General features: G+C 46.4%; 3 non-coding genes across 3 annotated transcripts; all 3 read right to left on the bottom strand.

The window, feature by feature from the left end:
• Positions 1–959: 959 nt before the first annotated feature.
• On the bottom strand, positions 960–1,150 carry LOC130329495 (U2 spliceosomal RNA). The gene has a single exon (XR_008873055.1). It is a non-coding gene; the product is annotated as a U2 spliceosomal RNA (small nuclear RNA).
• Positions 1,151–3,229: 2,079 nt separating this feature from the next.
• Positions 3,230–3,420, bottom strand: LOC130329483 (U2 spliceosomal RNA). The gene has a single exon (XR_008873044.1). It is a non-coding gene; the product is annotated as a U2 spliceosomal RNA (small nuclear RNA).
• Positions 3,421–5,504: 2,084 nt separating this feature from the next.
• LOC130329471 (U2 spliceosomal RNA) lies at positions 5,505–5,695 on the bottom strand. The gene has a single exon (XR_008873033.1). It is a non-coding gene; the product is annotated as a U2 spliceosomal RNA (small nuclear RNA).
• Between the last annotated feature and the right edge of the window lie 149 nt (positions 5,696–5,844).

Here is a 5,844-nt window from a genome sequence, read left to right as displayed (position 1 = left end):
ATAATTTTCTAAGGATTTATACTGATTTTTCCTGTCTGAATTTGTCGCACAGAAAGTTGCAGGCCAAATATGTGTGACATTTCTGCGACTTTAGCTTCTAGAGCATTTTTACAACATTATACATAGGTGCTGAATACATAAAAAGCGACTGTTCAGCGACAGACAAGTCGCATCGGCTGAAAGTAGGCCAGAATGTCAGTCCATGTTGGAGCAGGTTTAGATACAGTCTAAAGCATAGATCTCAAAGTCTGTGCACAGAATTTAGCAAGGGCCTCGCACCTTCTGATGCATCAGGTAGGTGCACAATAGCATAGCCTAACCCTCTGTACTTTGGTCTATATTGATGCGGGACATAGACAGCCAGCTGATGACCAATCCATTAGTGCAATGGATGGCTGGAAGCATTTGTCTTTGCCTTTGCAATACCACAGAAGCAATGCATGGTCAATGTACAGCAATGACACACCTGTGTGAACAGCCAGGAGACCCCCCCCCCCCCATGTTATGTTACATAGTTACATAGTTAGTACGGTCGAAAAAAGACATATGTCCATCAAGTTCAACCAGGGAATTAAGGGGTAGGGGTGTGGCGCGATATTGGGGAAGGGATGAGATTTTATATTTCTTCATAAGCATTAATCTTATTTTGTCAATTAGGAACATTCAGCACCCACCCGCTATCAAGGCAGCTGCCTATCATGTCATGCCCTACCTGCACAGGTGTGCTGGCTACTCAAATGATCCAATTAAGGAGGCCATTTAGTCAGCAGCAGCAGAAGTCCTGTGCCTGGACGCTCCAACAGCGGCCAGACACAAGCAGAAGCAGAAGCAGCAGCAGCACCACCTTTTGTTTTTTGGCTGCAGCAGCAGCAGCAGCAAGGCCCACAGGGCTGGCTAGCTGGCTAGCCAGCAAGCAGGTAGCAATGAAAGTAGGAATCTTTCTTTTTAACCCTGTAAGGGGGTGGTGCACTGTACCCGAAGATACTGCCATATCGGGTCAATGCATAGGGCGACGGAAGCAAGCTTCGAAATCGGCCCCCGTTCTCAAAAATCCATTTAATATATGGTCCCCAGATAGGGGACGTATCAGATATTAAACTGATAAGAACAGATACTACACTTGATCTTAGCCAAAAGGCCGAGAAGCGATAACCGTGAAAGGGGCGGGCCCAACAAGGTCCCCTTCATGGGCACTATCACTGCTTGCTGTCAGGGAGGCTGCCAGACAATTTTCCATGCACACTCTGGGCTGGGGGGCAGTCAACCACCAGTACACACAGCAGAACCTAAACCCATACCATTATTGCTAAGCAGCAAGACAGGGGCCCATTGCACTCCCACGGGGCCTTTTTAAATGCAATCCATAACCCGGATTTGCCAGGAACCCTTCTTACTCCTCCTACTTGCATGTGACACTGGGCTTAGGATCTGCATAGGAAACACACACACAAGCACACACCTACCTTTGTTGCCTGCAGATGCCTCCTTGGCTGTCCCCAAACGGTATCAAACCAACACCCACGGGAAGCTGTAAGCATAGAGGACATGCCTGCACCCCATTGGACTTACCTGTGTGGGTTAAACCCGGGTTATTTGACAACCTATGGCGGTGATGGTTCTGCTCAGGCAGAGCAGTGCTGATGCTCCTCATAAAGCTGTCGCTGCTGTGAAGGTTCTAGGTGACATCACAAATCCCTATGGTTACATACACAACAAAGCTGGGTTGTTGTTGTTTACACTCTGCAAGGCCTGTGGAAGTGAGTGACATCATAGCACTGTAGTTCTGAGGGTTCTAGATGGATGCAACAATCTCCTGTTGCTTCTATGAAGGCCATAATAGACGACATCACCAAACAGCTCCATAGTCACATACACAGCAAAGGAGAGATGTTGTTTACACCTAGTGATGTCAGTGGTATTGAGTGACATCACAGCACAGTGCTAAGGCTCCTGGGCCTGGACACAGCAGCGGCTGCAATATCTCAACGGAGAATACGTTTATATATATGTGTGTGTGTGCGCGTATATATATATATATATATATATATATATATATATATATATATCTCCGCCGAAATCACTTTTAAACCCATTTCCACCTTTTTTTCCCTTCTCTTCCTCTTACTTTTTTTTCACGTTTTTTTACGTTTTTCTCCTTTTCGCCTCTTTTCTGGGCGTATTATTCTTCTTTTTCTTCTTTTTTTTCGTCTAATGCATACCCCATCAGTGCAGCAATGCTTATTCAATACCGCCAGCAGATGGAGACACTGGGGGATAATTTTCTAAGGATTTATACTGATTTTTCCTGTCTGAATTTGTCGCACAGAAAGTTGCAGGCCAAATATGTGTGACATTTCTGCGACTTTAGCTTCTAGAGCATTTTTACAACATTATACATAGGTGCTGAATACATAAAAAGCGACTGTTCAGCGACAGACAAGTCGCATCGGCTGAAAGTAGGCCAGAATGTCAGTCCATGTTGGAGCAGGTTTAGATACAGTCTAAAGCATAGATCTCAAAGTCTGTGCACAGAATTTAGCAAGGGCCTCGCACCTTCTGATGCATCAGGTAGGTGCACAATAGCATAGCCTAACCCTCTGTACTTTGGTCTATATTGATGCGGGACATAGACAGCCAGCTGATGACCAATCCATTAGTGCAATGGATGGCTGGAAGCATTTGTCTTTGCCTTTGCAATACCACAGAAGCAATGCATGGTCAATGTACAGCAATGACACACCTGTGTGAACAGCCAGGAGACCCCCCCCCCCCATGTTATGTTACATAGTTACATAGTTAGTACGGTCGAAAAAAGACATATGTCCATCAAGTTCAACCAGGGAATTAAGGGGTAGGGGTGTGGCGCGATATTGGGGAAGGGATGAGATTTTATATTTCTTCATAAGCATTAATCTTATTTTGTCAATTAGGAACATTCAGCACCCACCCGCTATCAAGGCAGCTGCCTATCATGTCATGCCCTACCTGCACAGGTGTGCTGGCTACTCAAATGATCCAATTAAGGAGGCCATTTAGTCAGCAGCAGCAGAAGTCCTGTGCCTGGACGCTCCAACAGCGGCCAGACACAAGCAGAAGCAGAAGCAGCAGCACCACCTTTTGTTTTTTGGCTGCAGCAGCAGCAGCAGCAAGGCCCACAGGGCTGGCTAGCTGGCTAGCCAGCAAGCAGGTAGCAATGAAAGTAGGAATCTTTCTTTTTAACCCTGTAAGGGGGTGGTGCACTGTACCCGAAGATACTGCCATATCGGGTCAATGCATAGGGCGACGGAAGCAAGCTTCGAAATCGGCCCCCGTTCTCAAAAATCCATTTAATATATGGTCCCCAGATAGGGGACGTATCAGATATTAAACTGATAAGAACAGATACTACACTTGATCTTAGCCAAAAGGCCGAGAAGCGATAACCGTGAAAGGGGCGGGCCCAACAAGGTCCCCTTCATGGGCACTATCACTGCTTGCTGTCAGGGAGGCTGCCAGACAATTTTCCATGCACACTCTGGGCTGGGGGGCAGTCAACCACCAGTACACACAGCAGAACCTAAACCCATACCATTATTGCTAAGCAGCAAGACAGGGGCCCATTGCACTCCCACGGGGCCTTTTTAAATGCAATCCATAACCCGGATTTGCCAGGAACCCTTCTTACTCCTCCTACTTGCATGTGACACTGGGCTTAGGATCTGCATAGGAAACACACACACAAGCACACACCTACCTTTGTTGCCTGCAGATGCCTCCTTGGCTGTCCCCAAACGGTATCAAACCAACACCCACGGGAAGCTGTAAGCATAGAGGACATGCCTGCACCCCATTGGACTTACCTGTGTGGGTTAAACCCGGGTTATTTGACAACCTATGGCGGTGATGGTTCTGCTCAGGCAGAGCAGTGCTGATGCTCCTCATAAAGCTGTCGCTGCTGTGAAGGTTCTAGGTGACATCACAAATCCCTATGGTTACATACACAACAAAGCTGGGTTGTTGTTGTTTACACTCTGCAAGGCCTGTGGAAGTGAGTGACATCATAGCACTGTAGTTCTGAGGGTTCTAGATGGATGCAACAATCTCCTGTTGCTTCTATGAAGGCCATAATAGACGACATCACCAAACAGCTCCATAGTCACATACACAGCAAAGGAGAGATGTTGTTTACACCTAGTGATGTCAGTGGTATTGAGTGACATCACAGCACAGTGCTAAGGCTCCTGGGCCTGGACACAGCAGCGGCTGCAATATCTCAACGGAGAATACGTTTATATATATGTGTGTGTGTGCGCGTATATATATATATATATATATATATATATATATATATATATATTTCTCCGCCGAAATCACTTTTAAACCCATTTCCACCTTTTTTTCCCTTCTCTTCCTCTTACTTTTTTTTCACGTTTTTTTACGTTTTTCTCCTTTTCGCCTCTTTTCTGGGCGTATTATTCTTCTTTTTCTTCTTTTTTTTCGTCTAATGCATACCCCATCAGTGCAGCAATGCTTATTCAATACCGCCAGCAGATGGAGACACTGGGGGATAATTTTCTAAGGATTTATACTGATTTTTCCTGTCTGAATTTGTCGCACAGAAAGTTGCAGGCCAAATATGTGTGACATTTCTGCGACTTTAGCTTCTAGAGCATTTTTACAACATTATACATAGGTGCTGAATACATAAAAAGCGACTGTTCAGCGACAGACAAGTCGCATCGGCTGAAAGTAGGCCAGAATGTCAGTCCATGTTGGAGCAGGTTTAGATACAGTCTAAAGCATAGATCTCAAAGTCTGTGCACAGAATTTAGCAAGGGCCTCGCACCTTCTGATGCATCAGGTAGGTGCACAATAGCATAGCCTAACCCTCTGTACTTTGGTCTATATTGATGCGGGACATAGACAGCCAGCTGATGACCAATCCATTAGTGCAATGGATGGCTGGAAGCATTTGTCTTTGCCTTTGCAATACCACAGAAGCAATGCATGGTCAATGTACAGCAATGACACACCTGTGTGAACAGCCAGGAGACCCCCCCCCCCCATGTTATGTTACATAGTTACATAGTTAGTACGGTCGAAAAAAGACATATGTCCATCAAGTTCAACCAGGGAATTAAGGGGTAGGGGTGTGGCGCGATATTGGGGAAGGGATGAGATTTTATATTTCTTCATAAGCATTAATCTTATTTTGTCAATTAGGAACATTCAGCACCCACCCGCTATCAAGGCAGCTGCCTATCATGTCATGCCCTACCTGCACAGGTGTGCTGGCTACTCAAATGATCCAATTAAGGAGGCCATTTAGTCAGCAGCAGCAGAAGTCCTGTGCCTGGACGCTCCAACAGCGGCCAGACACAAGCAGAAGCAGAAGCAGCAGCAGCACCACCTTTTGTTTTTTGGCTGCAGCAGCAGCAGCAGCAAGGCCCACAGGGCTGGCTAGCTGGCTAGCCAGCAAGCAGGTAGCAATGAAAGTAGGAATCTTTCTTTTTAACCCTGTAAGGGGGTGGTGCACTGTACCCGAAGATACTGCCATATCGGGTCAATGCATAGGGCGACGGAAGCAAGCTTCGAAATCGGCCCCCGTTCTCAAAAATCCATTTAATATATGGTCCCCAGATAGGGGACGTATCAGATATTAAACTGATAAGAACAGATACTACACTTGATCTTAGCCAAAAGGCCGAGAAGCGATAACCGTGAAAGGGGCGGGCCCAACAAGGTCCCCTTCATGGGCACTATCACTGCTTGCTGTCAGGGAGGCTGCCAGACAATTTTCCATGCACACTCTGGGCTGGGGGGCAGTCAACCACCAGTACACACAGCAGAACCTAAACCCATACC

The sequence above is a fragment of the Hyla sarda genome, unplaced genomic scaffold, assembly GCF_029499605.1.
Source record: "Hyla sarda isolate aHylSar1 unplaced genomic scaffold, aHylSar1.hap1 scaffold_318, whole genome shotgun sequence".
Taxonomy (NCBI): Eukaryota; Metazoa; Chordata; class Amphibia; order Anura; family Hylidae; genus Hyla; species Hyla sarda.
The sequence above is the reverse complement of the archived record's forward strand: the minus strand, read 5'-3'. Positions and strand labels throughout refer to the sequence as shown.